Source organism: Mercenaria mercenaria, chromosome 16 (genome assembly GCF_021730395.1).
Source record: "Mercenaria mercenaria strain notata chromosome 16, MADL_Memer_1, whole genome shotgun sequence".
Taxonomy (NCBI): domain Eukaryota; kingdom Metazoa; phylum Mollusca; class Bivalvia; order Venerida; family Veneridae; genus Mercenaria; species Mercenaria mercenaria.
This window is the reverse complement of record NC_069376.1, coordinates 23772501-23790714: the sequence shown is the minus strand read 5'-3', so window position 1 is coordinate 23790714 and position 18214 is coordinate 23772501. Positions and strand designations below refer to the sequence as shown.

Sequence of the window (18214 nt, the reverse complement as noted above, 5' to 3'; positions counted from 1 at the left end):
GGAATTCCGGGGTCGAACTTAAGTGGAGACTGAGTATGGGGAGTACCTCAGAAAATAACAATGAAATCCTGAACACCGCTTTCCGAAACAGCGGTTGCAGGATGCGGGCTTCAATTTATAGAACAACTTCGGTCCTTGTTTACATATTTGGTAAGGAGACAATTACACGTTCATTGACCTCTGGTCAAATCTTATGTCTTGAATATTAATGTGGACGCATAATGCAGACGCCGTATTCGGCACTGATGTTCTTGGACTGGTTTACTTTTATCGTGGGAAACAGAAATGTAAGATGCGGCTATTTTCTAATCTGACCCATGGATGACTACGATTTCATATACCTGGGGAAAATAGTAACTACTTGTAGTTTCTTGGAATTGTTAGGTCAGCAGTTCTATATGAATGGGGAGAAAAAGAATTATCAGGAAATCTCCCTGATAGATTTATTTTCTGTTTAAATGCCGGTCTATGAATATACATGTACATGAATGAGAAACAAATACAAGTTTAATGTGCCTCGTATCTGAGATGAACTCTGCCTGACCTAGCTTGTGATGTAACTATGAGCTGGAATACCTTATCATTGATATATCTTATATAGTCTAAATGGTCAGTGTAAGTGGATACAGGTTGAATAAGAACTGCTTTTTCATTGATAATTCATCCGCATTGTTCATGAATGGGTCTATTTTGTGTAGCACATGAACATCCTTTGGATGTGATTCGGAATAAAATAAAGATGCCATGATTGTCAGAAATACACTTTAACTTTGGTAGTGGGATAAACCCGCAACCAAAAATCACCGTTTTACTTTATATGATTATATAAATGTTAAAAGCACGTCTCTGTGAAGTAGATACAACAGATACCGTTAAGACATGTTTAACATCAATATGCACAAAGTACAGTTAGTTAAACATATAGACCTCTAGCCAAGGGTCTTGGTACAATTTATTGATAGGTAATAGCCAAGGACGCATTATATATCACATTTCAAGTCAAGATGAAATCGGACGGACATGGATTTCAATGGTTTTGTGTTGCTGACGGTTTTTAAAAGATCTATACTGTCCTAGCCTTAGAGATGTGTAGTATTGTGTCCTAGAATGTCGAGGTGAACTTTGATGTCTAATATTTTTTCCAAAGAGTGTAAATGTAAGCCGTTTATATTCCCTATTGTTTTGGAGAGATATGATTTCCATTATTTTCTAAAGAGATAAAGGGCTTTTAGTTTTGATGGCCGGTATCAACTATATGATGTGCTCCTATCATTAACATGTATCGCTCATCCGATATAGGACCGATATACGAATGCTTATCTTGGTAATTTCAGCTATACATGGTACAAACAAAGTTTCTTCAAGCGCCTTGGAATACACACGAAGCCAACCGTTTTCTTCTTGGGAGATATGTTTGAACTTTCAAAAAAGGTAAGCTGCGAGTGTATCGTACAGCATATCTGCGTTGCATGCTGATAAGTAGCCAAACGTCCTCTTGTGTACCGGCAATAAAACAGACACAGGCACAGATAAGCTGGTATCATCACTGTAATTATTTTGGTTTGTTACAGCAATTCTAACAGGCACGCTTAAAACGCGAAATGCAAATTTAGTCCAAAATTTGTGGTAAAACTGTTTAAGATAACACTAAATAGTGCAAGAACTTAAGAAAACACAAAAAAGAACATTTCAAATTACTGTAGAAAACACGAATTTTATATATCCCCTATAATGAAAGATATATTGATCATACATAAGCATTAATTTAAATAACTTGATAGAGCGTAATACAGATTATTTTATGATTTCAAGAAATGTGATAAAAGAAATATAAAATTTGCCCGCTTCAGCTCTTTGCATATTTTTATGTTAACCTTGATTGATATCTTATTGAAAGTGAATCAGTTTCCTCCAAATGATTCAATGATTTTAAATCACAGTCGTTGTTCAGTATATTTTCTGAAGTGTAAGATTAAAAAGCACGATTCAATTAAATACAAAAAAACAAGATATAACAAATTCGACATCAAAAGACGTCGCTAAACTAGACCGCAATGTATACCGCTTTTTTAAGCAAATGACCACCGTACAAAAATATATTACTAATGGTAACAACGTAAGATTTGGTACGTGGTATATACGATAGCAATTTTATACATATTTGTTTGCTAGATTTCAAGCAATCTATGTATTTTGTGAATGAATGATTACCATTTACAGGGTTTTGGGTATATTGATGATCAAATGGTGAAAGAAAATGGAAAGATATTTGGGTGAGACACTGTTTGATAATAATGATACTGATTTAGTATGTTTGTGAGTAAATAAAATGGTGCGTACAAGATAAATTGGTGCGTTCTAGGTATATTGGAGCGTACAAGATGTATTGGTGCATACAAGATATATTGGTGCGTACAAAATGTATTGGTGCATACATATCACTCAAATAGCAAGATGCTTATATTTTATATTTCCTTCGAGCTACTTTGAGAGCAGTTTTAAAGAAGTGGAAATCATTTGTGATTGTAGCTAATGACGTTTTTTCAATGTTTTGAAGAGTCCTTTTCCCTAGTGTGTGGACATATCTCTTGTAGCTGGCATTTTAGAGGGTACATGCCAGCGCAAAAAAGAACTTGGGCGATATGTATACGTGCGAATATAGCATAATATTTGCAGTTCAAAATTATTGTTAAGGTGGTCAGAAAGTCATGTTTCTCTCCATAAAGTTAACACTACATATAGAATACCATTCTTCTGTCACATATTAGAAAGTTATACTTAGTGCGATTAATATATACATCTCTAGGTTGTACCTTGGCAATATTCCAACACTCGTTATAAGTGACACAGACATTATAAAACAGATAATGGTGAAAGACTTTTCTAAGTTTACTGATCGTGTGGTAAGTAAATTTTGAATACTAGCACTAGATCAAAACTTACTTTAAATCTAGGTAAATAGCTTTTGCCAGGAGATTGAAACCCCTTTAAAGCATTAAAGCTATTACACTGACTTACACTGATACCTATCTGAGTCTGGTTTAGTGCTACGTTGGACGTCCAGGGGTTTCGACCATCTGTATAAGCAGAAAATATCTATATGTGACTGAAACCTTGCCAAGACGACTAAAAAACTACAGTTACAAAGAAATCAGTCGTCTTTGTAACAGGCAGAAAATCTTGAAAACATTTTTAAATCCAGCGTTTACTACTTCAAGGATATACACATATATGTATATGTAGCCATTTCCCTGCTACGACCACTTTCTTAAACATTTCAGACCCTTGTTCAAGTGACAAAGAAATGGAGATCAGCTGTCTCTTTAGCCAGTGTAGAACATTGGAGATTCTTGCGGACAACTCTGAGTCCAACCTTCACTACTGGAAAGATAAGAGAGGTGTTTATGCCCCTTTTCCGTGAAATGTCTACAATCACTTGAAAAACAGCTCTTTTTGTTATACATGTTATGCTCTTGATTGCGTGCCCAGTACATGCGTTTGCATGCGTCATTTGTTCATGCAAGATGTAGTTTCAACTGAAATTTGATGCTTTAAATTTATGTTTCAAGTTCTACCAGCAAAACTACACTGTAATCTGTGTTGTGAAATACTTTAAGGTTATTTCACATTTTTCTATAATGTAGGAAAATACATTTTAGCTGAAAACTATTGGTCCAGCCAAAGTTTTGAAAACTTACATCAATAATAAAAACATGTTTCTCCTATCCCTTACACTATATACTATCAAGAGATGCATCATTGAAAGATAACTTGTATTAGAAAGATACCTACCTGTTGCTAGAATCTGACTTCTTTTCGACCACAAGTGTAACTGTTGTCTTGATATCTCTTGGTTGCCGGAAGGATTTTAGACGATAGACCTGTAATGAACAAACTGGTAGTAATCTGTTATGATCAATCTATTGGCCTCAGCATTTTTAGCCCATCAGGTAGTTGGGTTAGGCTATTCAAATCGCTCTGCATCCGTGGTTTGTCGTCCGTCCGTCCGTTAACAATTTCTCGTTATCGCATCTTCCCAGAAACTACTGGGGTGGTTTTGTCCATTTTTGACAGAATAATTTGTCGGTATCATAGTTGTGTCCCCATAAAAGTCAGATTGGATCAACAATTTTCGAGTGAGTAATGACCCTTTGTTTATTTTTTCATAATTTACATAGATTTATATAGGGAAAAAATTAAAACACTTCTTGTCCAAACCCACAGGACTTAGGGCTTTGATATTTTGTATGTGACATCATCTAATGGTCCTCTATTAAGATTGTTCAAATTATTCCTCTAGGATTCAATATGACCCGCCCTGGGGGTGGGGGTGGGGGTCATATGGTTTATATAGGGAAAAACTTTGAAAACCTTCTTGTCCAAACCACAAAGTCTAAGGCTTTGATATTTATAATGTTGCATCATCCAGTGGTTCTCTACCACTTCTCTATTAGCCTTCAAATTTGAAGCACCTGCATAGTTTTGTGTACCAAAATGAACATTGACCTTGAAATTGATTTAGTGACCTACTTTCACATTCTCATGCTACAGCTTTCAAATTTTGACCACATGCATGGACAATATGCAAAGTTTTGTTAACCGAAATGAATTTTGACCTTTGATTTTGACCTTGAGATAGTCTTGAAATTTGGAACATTCAAAAATTGGTACAATGGTTGGTGCCAAGATCACTCTGTGATCTCTTGTTTATTTTATTCTAGTTTTGAAAACAATATGGCTCTCTCTCTCTCTCTCAAGGCAAAAAGCAGCTGATTTAAGTTGCTCCATGTATTTATGTATTTATCTATATTTACTAGATGAAACCCTACATCCATAAATGCATGAAGACACTGCTTGAATTGTTATCTGAAAAGACTGACCAGAATCCAGAAGGTTTTAACATCGTACCGTAAGTATAGTCTGTTACTGACGATAAGCTTCGTTAATAAATAAATCTAATATTTTCATCATATATCTATGAACTGCTTGTCTCAAAAATATTTTTTTCCACAAACGAATACATGAATTAAAGAACAATTTTCTTTAAGTGGGACATTTTAAATAAGATAATTATGTTTAAATTGTTCACTATTAGTATATTGATCAGATGATAATTTGAAATTCGTTTATCCCGCCAATCCTTGAGGTACAAAGATAAGTGTCCACCCTGAAATGTTGCTATAATGCATTGAACTTGCAACCGATCTGACTAAAGTACATCTCCTATTACGCTACGCTAAGGATCTGAAGACGAGCTATTGATATCCTCGTTCTGACGACCCATCCACTAGCCAATCAAAAGGCTTACTTTGCATTTTGCAAGCTTAAAAATCTATATTTAGCCTTGGTTTTTGATATTTAAAATTCATTTATCATAATTTGCAGGACAGCTGGGTAGCTCAGTCGGTCGGACACTTGCTCTGTAAGCGAGTGGTCCCGGGTTCGAGCCCTAGATTGAATGCACATTTTTCTTACTCTTTGACATTCGAACAAGTCGCCTGATTTGTTCAAATAAAAATAGATTTGCGAAAATGAAAATAACAATATTGGAAATCCAAAATATACAGAAGACGAATGTGAATGGGCCATTCTCAGATCTTCGTTTAGATAGAACTTGCAACATTAGTAACATAGGGTTAATAAAAACTTGGTATATATTCCTTAACATTCTCACTGTGTACCACATTTGTCTGTTTCAGAAATTTGTCCGGTTATACGTTGGATGTAATATGCAGTACTGGTTTTTGGTCTTGATGTCGACGCACAGAAAGATCCTGATAATCTCATAATCAAATACGCCAGGGAATTCCTTGAATTCAGAGGCTTAAGGAATCCATTATTCCTTGTACAAAGTATACCTTCGATTACATTTGCGTTAACTTAAATAAACTGCACACCATAATATTATCTAAGAGCAAGACATAACAGCGACAAATTTAACGTACAATAAGTGGTACAAAAAAGCTGATTGACATATTTTTATGAAAATATAATGTATGTTAATATGGCATTAAGTTCAGTTAAAATCTTTGTTTTTATGCCACCGATGTTGGTTGAAACATCAAAGGTTTTCAGTTCTATCTGCTGTTAAAAATAATCATAATGGTTAATTTTACAAACCATTTATTTAATGCATTTTGCACCATAAATTCGTATGTTACATCTTCTGGTATGTTACATAGTACCTACCCTTGTCTACAAGAGGCTTTCTAAACACAGTGGAATGTCTAGAATCTCCGTAGCGTTCTAATCAGTCATATTGCGTTGTGAGGATTCTATCTACAGTTTGTAGGAGGGAAGTTTATTTATTTATTGTTCATACTAAAATTCCTTCGCGGAGCTGACAGAAGGATTTCAAACCCCGATTATTTGAATGTTTAGGACCGCCGGATATGTGTAGCTGTTAAACTTAACAAACTTAACAGTCCATATTTCGAAATTGTGAAACAATATCATTTCAAGTAAAATCACTGGGGTATACCAAATGCAGTTTCTACCATTCACGTTTGATGATTTATAAAAGGGTCAAACTTTGTTGACTTTTAAACATTTTAGACATAACAGAATATACGTGCTCATCCTTTGCCATTTAACTCATCCTTCAAATCGCGTTAATTAGTTTCATTCGAGGTAATTGAAACGAAAAGCGTCTGACTGGCGTCAGTGTCTTTTTAGTGACAACTTCTGCCATCCGCATATTCACATAAAGTTTTCTTGATATCCAGTAAATATTCGTACCATAATTTGCGATTAACGGTTAGACTTTTCGTCCCTTATACGGAATTGTCACGGTATAGAACCTGAATATTGAAACGGGGAGAAAATGTATAGGCGGCCGCGTAGCTCAGTCGGCACATCATTGGAATGGTATTCCGAGGCATCGGATTCGTGTTCCGGTCTGACTGCACATTTTTCTCATCCTGTGACAATTGACGGAAATACACTGGTTAGTCTCCGGCGCCTGTAATTGCTTAAATTTATAAAGTACACGCTGAAATTCAAGGACGACTTTCAAAATGATGGGGAAATGTGTCACGGTATAGAACTTGAATATTGAAACGGGCAGATTTGAATTTTCAGTTTCCTTACGCTACTCTTTGGTCATTTGCCCTGCTTTCTAAAGCATTCAACTAGTTGTTTTCTATAGTGTACAGCTTTTTTTAAATCATTTCAGTGTTCTTTCCCGATCTGTCAAGCATATTTGGCAGACTTCTAGAAACAAACATTGTTTCAAACGAGGCGTTTGATTTCTACATGTCAACAATGAAAAAGGCATTCACCGACAGAAAACAGGCTCAGTCAGTGAGTATATATATGAATAACATTTATTCTGTCCGTTTTAAAAATTCATCGAGCGCAGACAATTGCACACTTACATATTAAGTAATTCTATAAAAAGAAGACGAGTAAGATGTGAAAAACGCTATAATACCATTCCTGCCGAATCCTGATTTTTAAAAACAGTGGTAAAGTTATTTGTTCTGACACTTGCAACATTGTTACTTTATAAATTAAATATTTGCCAACTGGTTGCCATATTACGTGGCGGACTTATCATGTATCAACGCTCTCCCTATAACCGTATTAATTTCAGAAACATCGGGACCTTCTTCAGCTTTTGATAAATACACACAAGGGGGAATTAGGTGAAAATGAGATTGACACTGAAGAAACTACTTTAGAAGGAATGAAACAGAGAGGTAGAAGTATTTGGTTGTACTTTTGCCGATCGTCAAGTTAAAAAAATGTATTTTGACATTGAACCTATAGCTGGAATGTGTTCCACAGCTGGCATCAATGTTTTGAACGTTACTTTGTCAAAACTACTCAAACAGTAATAAGACTTTCATGAATTTGTTATAAATCTTGGCGAAATATTCTACTCGATTTCATAATGTTATGCAGACAACGAACAAGTTTAGGTTTATATAGTCTGTTTTCATTTCGGAAACACCTTTTATTGTAATTTTAATTTGCATTTGCTGTTCCATTAATATGATTTCTAAGGTCGTTTATAACTAACTATTTGCATCATATTTTGGGCTGAATAAGACATCTAGTTTTTTATTTCATGAGCATAAGGCGATTTATAACGTAAAGTCATGGAAGGAGACATGATTAAAATCATGCATACCTACATATTTCTGTAATATCTGTTATTTAATTTTAGGTTTGACTGATGAAGAAGTTTTACTAAACTCTATTATATTTATGGTAGCCGGATATGATACAACAGCGACCACTTTATCTTGGATCGTTTATGATCTTGTTACTAATACAGAATGTCAGGAAAAACTCATCGAGGAGATAGACGCCGAAATTGGAGAAGTAAGTTACGGATTTGTTTTAACACGATCTGCTTGATTTATTTCACTGTTACTAGGCAACAAAATAATTGTTAGAATGTCACAAGTTCAAACGTCATAGCGGAACATTGAAAAAGAACATAGGCTGGCAGATATTTGATGGTTGTCCTTCAGAATGTAGATAATAATCCTTTATGTCGTGTTAGAATTGAAAAAAAAAGTATCTCAAACAGTGAATTGCTCTTTAATGAAATCGATCATTGTCGTCCAGATGCGTGTTATCACTTTTAATATTAAAAGTCATGCCTTAAAAGTACTTTTGATATAATATAATAATGTTCATTGCGTTTCCAACGCTTTTAAGGGGTTTCCGATTTAATTTACAAATTACAATTTTAAGTTAATTAAGAAATAATAAGTTCCCAAGTGTGGTTTATCGTAGAATAACCCGTGTTTTGAGTTCTTATGCGTAAGCATATATCACGAAGGCCGTAGGCATAAGAACGAAAAACTAGAGTTATTCTACGATAAATCACACTTGGGAACTTGTTATTTCGATTCTAACACGACATACTAGTATCAACAGTGTTGGAAAAAAATGTACTTATTACGACAGTGCTACGCACCTGGATCGGATGACGTCATTGCACGCGAGTGGTTTATTGCAGAATAATCCGAGATAGATTTTGCTGTACATGTATGTAAGTTTATCGCTGGTCGTATTAGAATACTTCCTAAAAGCGACTGAAAGCTTGTTGTTTAGGGCTGTGCTCAAATATGATATTTTGAAAACAATTTGCTTTTGTTTATCATCTCTTTCATATAAGGCGGTGATGTAATCGGAGACAATTTTATTTCGAAAAAAAGGTACAAAATAAATGTTTGTTGTTGTCTATTTAGTCAGAGACGACGTATGACAATGTATTCAAGTTGAGGTACCTTGACATGGTTGTAAACGAGACTTTGAGAATGCATCCACCAGCACAAAGGTTTGTTTGATGGTTCCAATGTATGAATAAGTCGTTCCATTTAATAAATGTTTAATCGGTTTAATGACACTTATTAGCCCACCATCATCAGATGGTGGGCTATTCAAATCACTCTGCGTCCGTGGTCCGACGTCCGTCCTTCCGTCCTTCCGTCCTTCCGTCCTTCCGTTAACAATTTCTCGTTATCGCATCTCCTCAGAAACTACCAGGGGGATTTTGACCAAACTTTGTCAGAATGATGTATTGGTACCCTAGTTGTGTCCCCCTGAAAATCAGACTGGTTCAACAATTCTTTAGTGAGTTACGGCCCTTTGTTTATTTCTATAATTTACATAGATTTATATAGGGAAAAACTTGAAAATCTTCTTGTCCAAAACCACAGAGCCTAGAGCTTTGATATTTGGTATGAAGCATCATCTAGTGGTCCTCTACCAAAATGATTCAAATTATTTCCCTGGGGTCTAATATGGCCCCGCCCCGGGGGTCACATGGTTTATATAGACTTATATAGGGAAAAACTTTGAAAAACCTCTTATTCAAAAACACAGGGCCTAGGGCTTTGATATTTTGTGTGCGACATTATCTAGTGGTCTTCTACTAAGATTGTTCAAATTATTCCCCTAGGGTCAAATATGGCCCCGCCCCGGGGGTCACATTGTTTACATAGACTTATATAGGGAAAAACTTTGAAAATCTTCTTGTCCAAACCACAAACTTTGTGGCACAAAGCCTAGGGCTTTGGCATTTGTAATGTAGCATCATCTAGTGGTTCTCTACCAAATTTGTTCAGATCATCCCCTAGGGTCAATTACGGCCCCGCCCTGGGGGTCACATGGTTCATATAGACTTATACAGGGAAAAGCTTTTAAAATCTTCTTGTCAATAACCTTCAAGTTTGGACAACCTGTATGGTTTTGAGTGGCAAGATGAACCTTGACACGAGTTGACCTTGATTTTGACCTAGTGACCTACTTTCACATTTCTGTAGCTACAGCCTTCAAATTTGGACCACATGCATAGTTTTGTGCACTGAAAAAAACTTTGACCTTGATATTGACCTAGTGACCTACTTTCACATTTTTGAAGGTACAGGCTTCAAATTTGGACCACATGCATAGTTCTGTGTTCCGAAATAAAATTTGACCTTGATTTTGACCTAGTGACCTACTTTCACATTTCAAAAGCTACAGCCTTCAAATTTGGACCACTTGCATAGTTTTGTGTACCAAAATAAACTTTGACCTTAAGATCGACCTAGTGACCTACTTTCAAATTTATCAAACTACAGCCTTCAAACTTGATGCACATGCATAGTTTTGTGTACAAAGAACTTTGTCCTTGAAATTGATATAGTGACCTACTTTCACATTTCTCAAGCTACAGGTTTCGAATTTTGACCACATGCACAGTGTTTTGTACGGAAATGAAATTTGACCTTGAGCTAGTCAATAAGTCTTAAAATTTGGAATTCTCAAAAATGGCACATCGGTGGGCGCCAAGATCACTCTGTGATCTCTTGTTTTCTATTTAGATGATAATAATATACTACTCTTTCACAAACAAGAAGCTCAGTTGGTAAATTATCGGGTCAGTATTTCGAGGATCCTGGCTCGGGTTACAGTATTGCTGCACAGTTTCAACGTGTGCAATTTGCCATCAAACGTGGAGCTATAGGATTCTTGTTAACATTGTTTTTTTTCCAAAACAAAATTTAAAATTGAATTTAAGAAAACTACCTGTAAGTGTTGGTTGTTCATATTTCATACTCCATGATATATATATATATATATGTCTTTTTTGCGGACTGATACAGTTGAGGTCGATTATTTTGTAGGATCAACCGTTTGGCTTTGGAAGATGTTAAAATAAACGGTTTACAAATACTGAAAGGGATGGATTGCACGTTTTCAATACTGGCACTGCATTATATGCCGGAATATTGGGAAAACCCGTATAAATATGACCCAGAAAGGTAGGTATCCAATAAAACCCATGCTAAAACCAGTCCATGTGTTTTGTTTTATATGCTGATATTTAGCTAGAATTGTCTAAATAACATATTTATATAAGTGTCAGTTTATAAAATTTGCTTAATACAGTCAGTCTTATAAAAACATGATGTCTCAATCAATAATATTAACAGTTCTGTATTGAATTCACTTTTCACTTTCTGTTAAATTTTAACAAGATGAAAAATAACTGTTGAAAAGGAAATTTTGTGATCTTTTATGAAATATGTCAAGGGTATCTCCTACTTTATATGTTTGTCATGCTGAATGGTCAATGTTGATTAAACTTCTCAGAAACACTTACATGAGCCGAAATACGCAATTTTACGGCTACCGCATCGATATGTTAGCCTGCACCATGTCATACGTTTTCATTTTTACCAAAACAGAGTTGAAATTGAATACCAAGAGTTGAAATTGAATACCAGTATAGCTACTCTCTGTCCATTCTTTCTCGATCCAACAGAATATTTCAGTGATGCATAATGTTGCACTACAGACAATGAAACTTTCCATATTGTTACTCGCTTTTCAAACGTCATCAAGTAATTTATATCAATGGATTGAAGTTTCCTTCTCTTCACTTTAATTATTTTTACAATGGAACAAAAAGTGCATTTAAACGCTTATAATTAAGGACTGAATATAATTTCTTCTGCGTTCATACGGGTATAACCCACATGGGGACTTTTGGCAAATCCGAGAATCGCGCTATTCAGAAGTGTATGGTTATGGTATACACAAAAAATAACATTCAGTCCTTACAAATAGTTATACATTGTTTTTACATTTGAGACGAGCCATCAGAAAACCAACATAGTGCGTTTGCGACCAGCATGGATCCAGACCAGCATGTGCATCCGCACAGTCTGGTCAGGATCTATGCTTTTCGCTTTCAAAGCCCATTGTGATTAGAGAAGTCGTAAGCGAAGAGCATGGATCCTGACCAGTCTGCGCGGATGTGTAGGCAGGTCTCGATCCATGCTGGTCGCAAAGTCACTATGTTGATTTTCCCATGGCACGGCTCATTTCACAGTAGCTCAAAAACAACAAAACTATGAGGATCCTTTCCATAAATATACAAAAAATCGTAACGTAAATCTTCGACTGTCAATATTTACAAACAGATAGAACTGTCCAAAAAAGACCGGCCCACAAAATACAGCTCCCGATTTTGATTTAAATTTTTTGGAAAATCATATTCTGGTGTCTATTCATATAACTTCCTTCTATTATTGTTACCTGTTAGATGAGAATAGTTAGTTTTAGATAAGGAAAGCCTTTTCATTTTTCTTACAGGTTTGCCTCTGAAAACCAAGCCAACATAAATCAGTATGCTTACATGCCGTTTGGTCAGGGTCCAAGGAATTGTATTGGGAAAAGGCTAGCCCTGCTGGAGGTCAAGGCCACTGTTGTAGTTTTACTGCAGAAATTCAGATTGCACAAGACAGATAAGTTACAAGTATGCGTTACTACATATTGTATTTGACATATATTTCTACGAAGATAGCTTTTATTTTCAAATTATTTCATGAATTATGTCAACTCAAATCCCAACATAACCTAGTTTCAAGTGTTTTTATCGCCATTTGCTTGTTCGATACATCTGCGTCTCATAGATGCATTTACATTAGAGTTACGGTGTTGACGGCTATCCGTGTGTGTGCCTCCCTTATGCAATCACTGCTTCCTTTACACCCATTCTCTTTTGGGGCCGAATCTAATTTTTTTCGGCACGACGGGAATACAAAGTAATTTATATTTTGTGAAATATGTAATTGGATGTGTTGGGCATTGACTTGATAAAATCCGTGCAATTCGTGATTTGATCTTGACGAAATTTTCACATGAAATAGTTAACGTTGTACGTTTCTTTAGCATTTTGGTTATGTTGCTAACATATTTTGACCAAGTCGCAATTTATCTATTTCAAATTTTAGGTTGTCTCATATTTTGAACAAGACGCAATTTATCCATATTTTAGATTCTAGTTAAATGTTTTTATATTCAGCCTAAGTAAGTACATAACACTATGATCACAACTTGTGAGAAGAGAAGAGAAAAAAAATCATTTTCATGTATGTCAGAAGATTTATGTTCCTTACTAGTTTCATCCCTGTATCATCCACATATTTTAAAAAATGAAATCGTTTTTTTGTTTTACATGAAAACGTAAAGTGTTTTCTCTTTTAGCTTGAGTCGTATGTATTTTACTTACATTATTTATAGGTCCCGATGCCTGTGTCCGATGTTGGTCTAGGTAAACCAGCCAAACCGGTATTTGTGCGATTGGAAAAGAGATCAAAGAATTAAATACAGCTCCATTTTACATATATGTTGCAGCAACTACATATGCCTAAAGTAACACAGTACAGTAAATAAAATCTGAAAAGTAGACTCAAACATGTAAATACATTGTCGTCGGCGTTTTGAATACCATATCCTACCATGATCCTACCATGATTAAATGACCACTCTCGTTGTGTCATTAAGATTTGGATACATCTTAGATGGGTTAACTCGAAAAAGCAATTATATTCCGCTACATAAATTCATCGTTTTTATTGAAAAAGTATTAGAACATCTCCCTGATAAACTTCCGAAGTGATACAAATACAGGTTGTGTTAACCATAGAACTTTCCAAAGACATCCAAAAGTAAAGGGAATTCATTTAAGTGATTAAAACTTACTTACCGAATCTAATTCTGATGGAAGCACTTTTTTGAATGAATTTTGTGTCGTTTTCAATATTTTGGATGAGCATAATTATGAGAAAATGCATTTTTTTTCTTATAAACGGTGTTTATAAGTTTCTTGTAAAAATATAGATAGGGGTTGCGTTTTCAAAGTACCTTAGCTGTCCTCTATCATTAGGTCAAGTTTCTGAAGTTTACCTTTAATTGTTGCAAAGTGTAAAAGGGAGATTATCTAAATGTACTTTAAGCCAGAGCTATTGCTGATGCACTTTCCTTGCTGTCACGAAAGAATTATATTGTTCTTAAAAAGTAAATTAAAACGTATTTAGAAAATATTTACGCTTCTTAAGGTTTTATATCCTTTATTGAAAACTTCCATTCTGATGGCGATGGTATATGACCTTATCTAGGCGGTTTGTAGATGTATTGCTTCCTTAGCCCATTGGTTAGAGCTCTGGAAAATTGTTCGTTCTAATGCCACCTTGATCACTGTTTCTATCTTTGATTGATTTTCGCAAATTAATAAGGATGAATATGTTTAACACTGACCAATGATCAAAAACCTGGTAATGATCGATTTGAAATTTTATATAAAATGTAGATGGTGAACTTTTGATTTTTCACTTAAAATGATCATCTAACGGATTATATTGCGTAAAGATGTATATAAGAAATACAAGCTATTTATTCGCCCCATCTTCCTTAATGAGACATACATAGTGTTTGGACTGTCCTTCAGTTGGTTCGACACACTTTTTGTATATTCAACTCATCCTAAAGTTGATATCAATTTCAAAGAAAACCTGCTGAACATAGTCAACATGAAGCGGACATACGCATAATTTCAGGACTTTATGTCCAATCATTATTTCTAGAGTTATGGTCCGATTTTGAACTGATCCATATAACAACTGTAGCCTATATAATCGGGACTTTTACAGCCGATTATTATATTCTTTAGTTATGCCCCTTTTTTATCGTATCTTTTGTATCATTTCCTACAGTGTCTGTTGAATCCAAATGAAATATGGTATATACACTCTCAACATTAAGTGGGCATGTGGATGTTGTCGGGACTTTCATATCTGTTTGTTTTAGTTATAACATAACCGTATTTCATCCACACTAGTCATATACATTGTGCACTCAACTCCTCCTACCTGTGCACTCTACTCCTACATATTCCAACAAATTCAAATGGAACTTTGAGTCAAGTATTTTCAGGAGACATGTCATGCAGACACCATTCTTGTTTAAATATTTTTTTATAATTTGTAGTTTGTTAGATATTATTTTCAGTTTGTCGAATGCATCTGTTCTTGTAAATATGATTTGTATTAGGTACTTTTATACAATTTGCTTTAATGTATTCTTGTAACATTTGCAACATTTGAAACATTTCGGTAAAATAAACAGTTAAATAAAAAAAGATTGTACGTTTTTATAACATCTAAAAGATAGTTTTTTATCATTTCTGTTAGATAACATTTTATAGTAAATATCAACATTGATATTGTACATGTATAATTAATATTAAAAAGAAAACAATCATTTGATATGGATTGTGCATTAGATCTATTTCGATCTGCTGATGTTCTTTGTAAGGGTGTACCGATGATGAATGGGCTACATCTAGAATTTAGTTTCAATAAAAGTTACTCATATTTTCAGAATACATTTTTCTAACGGTTTTCCGTGACGACTCGATTAATGTCGCTGACACGATGTATATTTGAAACCTTCCTTTGCAGGCATAATTTTTATCTGTTAGGAAGCCTTACAGCTGCTATACGGAAAGGTCGTTGGTTCTGCCAAGGAGCCTTTCCATGACTGAAACGGTGCATGGACGGGTTCCAGAGGTGTTTCTTAACCATCAGCAGCTGGGAAACTCGCCATATGATCAAAAGTGTGCCACTGTGACCTTAAACAAGAAACAATATATATTTATGTCTATACATACGGTTGGCAAAATATATTATATTAATATATTTTACCTTAGATTTTGTCGAAATCACATGTGACAACTTATTTAAGTATGTAAATAAAAGCTCCTAATTTACCAGATCCATTTCGTTATTAAATTTCCATATAAAGTTGTTATTTTGCGCCGCCCCCACCTTCCCCACCCCCCTTCGAAATAGGTGGTGTATATTATTTTGCAGATGTCGGTCGGTCGGTCGGTCGGTTCGGTCTGTCGTTCGGTTTGTCGTAGCACCAATCAGTTTCAGGTTGATCACTCAAAGATCGCTTGGATTTTAGGATCATGAAAGTTGTAAAGAAGGTTGGTCATGACCAACAGATGACTCCAATTGATTTGAGGCTAATAGGTAAAAGGTCAAGGTTCACTGTGACACGGAAATGTTAAACGTTTTCGGATGATAACTCAGGACACTTTTGCTAGGATCATGAAGTTGATAAGGGGGGTTGGCATGATCAGCAAAATGGATTTCATATTGATTTTATGGTCAGTTTGTCAAGGTCAAGGTCACAGTGACCTTGGAACAGGTTAATTTGATTGTGGACGATAATTTGAGAACACTTAGGACCTAACATAATGAAGTTAATTAGAAAGGTTGGTCACGTCAGTAGATGATTCCTATTGATTTTAAGATCAAGTATGTAAAGGTCAAGGTCACAGTTCCGGCTCAATAAAACTATTTCCGGTCGATACATTGATAAATATTTGAGCCTAGGATCACGAAAATATATGGGATGCTGATCATGACCAGCAGATAACCCCTATGATTTTGAGGTCAAAGGTCCCAGGTCACAATGAGACCAAGAATAGTTAAACCGTTTCGGATAACAACTTTAGAATGATTGGACCTAAGATGTTGAAAAAAAACATACTTTCTAACTTTTACGAGTTATTGTTATCATCGGCTATAAAAAGGTTTAAAGTGATTCGATTTTGGCATGCACTGCCACCCCGAGAAGATTTTATGTAGGTTGAAAGAGACTTAGGTCCCGATATATGTCTAACGTTTACAGAAGACCGAAAGATATGTGAGTGAGAGACAAAGTTCGTATGTATGTATAAAGAATGCAGAAGCCGTAGGATATGTGGGCACGAGACAAAGGTCTCGTTGTATGTATTGACGTTATGCAGAAGCCGAGGGAATGTGTGAGTGACCGAGACAAAAAGTTCTCGTTGTATGTATTAACGTATGCAGAGGCCCGATGGATATATGGAGTGACCGAGACAAAGGTCTGTGGTAGGTATTTACGTCTGCAGAATAGCCCGGGGGAGAGGTGGGTGAAAGAGACAGGGTTTGTGAGAGGCTGATGAAGGAGGCAGATGCCCGAGGGATAGGTGAGGGACCGTGAAAAGTTCTGCGTGGGTTTGTGGGGGGGGGGGGTGTGGGGTTGGGGGGGGAGGGGGGGGGAGGGGGGAGGGGGGGGGGTGGGGGGGGGAGGGGGGGGGGGGGGGGGGGGGGGGGGGGGGGGGGGGTGGGGGTGGGGGGTGGGTGGGGGGGGGCGGGGGTAGGGGGGGGGGGGGGGGGGGGGGGGGGGGGTGGGGGGGGGGGGGGGGGGGGGGGGGGGGGGGGGTGGGGGGGAGGGGGGGGGGGGGGGGGGGGGGGGGGGGGGGGGGGGGGGGGGGGGGGGGTGGGGGTGGTGGACGGGGGGTGGGCGGGGGGGGGGCGGATGGGGGTTGGGGTGGTAGGGGGGGGTGTAGGGGGGGGGGGGTGGGGGTGGGGGGAAACGGGAGGCGGTGGTGTGGGGTGGTGGGTGGGGGTGGGGGGGTGTGGGGGGGGGGGGGGGTGGGGGGTAGGGGGGTGGGGGTGGGAGGGGGGGTGTGGGCGGGGGGGGGGGGGGGGGGGGGGGGGGGGGGAAGGGGGAGTTCTTGGGGGGAGGGGGGGGGGGGGGATGGGGGGTGTGGGGGGGGGGGGGTGGGGGAGGGCGGGGGGGGGGGGGCGGGGGGGGTGGGGGGTGGGGTGGGGGGGTGGGGGCGGGCGAGGGGGGGTGGGGGAGGGGGTGGGTGGGGGGGTAGGGGGGGGGGGGGGGGGGCAGGGCGGGGGGGGGGGGGGGTGGGGTGGGGGGGTGGGGGGGGTGGAGGGCGGGGGGGGGGGGGGGGGTGGGGGGGGGGGGGGGGGGGGGGGGGGGGGGGGGGGGGGGGTGTGGGGGGGGGGGGGGGGGGGGGGGGGGGCGGGGGGGGGGGGGGGGGGGGGGGGGGGGGGGGGGGGGGGGGGGGGGGGGGGGGGGGGGGGGGGGG

At 38.0% G+C, this 18214-nt stretch overlaps 1 long non-coding RNA gene and 1 pseudogene across 1 annotated transcript in view; both read left to right on the top strand.

Annotated features, from left to right (window-relative positions):
* Positions 1–16060, top strand: part of LOC123540127 (cytochrome P450 3A24-like) — a 28062-nt pseudogene extending 12002 nt beyond the window's left edge.
* Positions 1–18214, top strand: part of LOC128549535 (uncharacterized) — a 233860-nt gene that overhangs the window by 158574 nt on the left and 57072 nt on the right. The gene's annotated exons all lie outside the window — the stretch shown is intronic.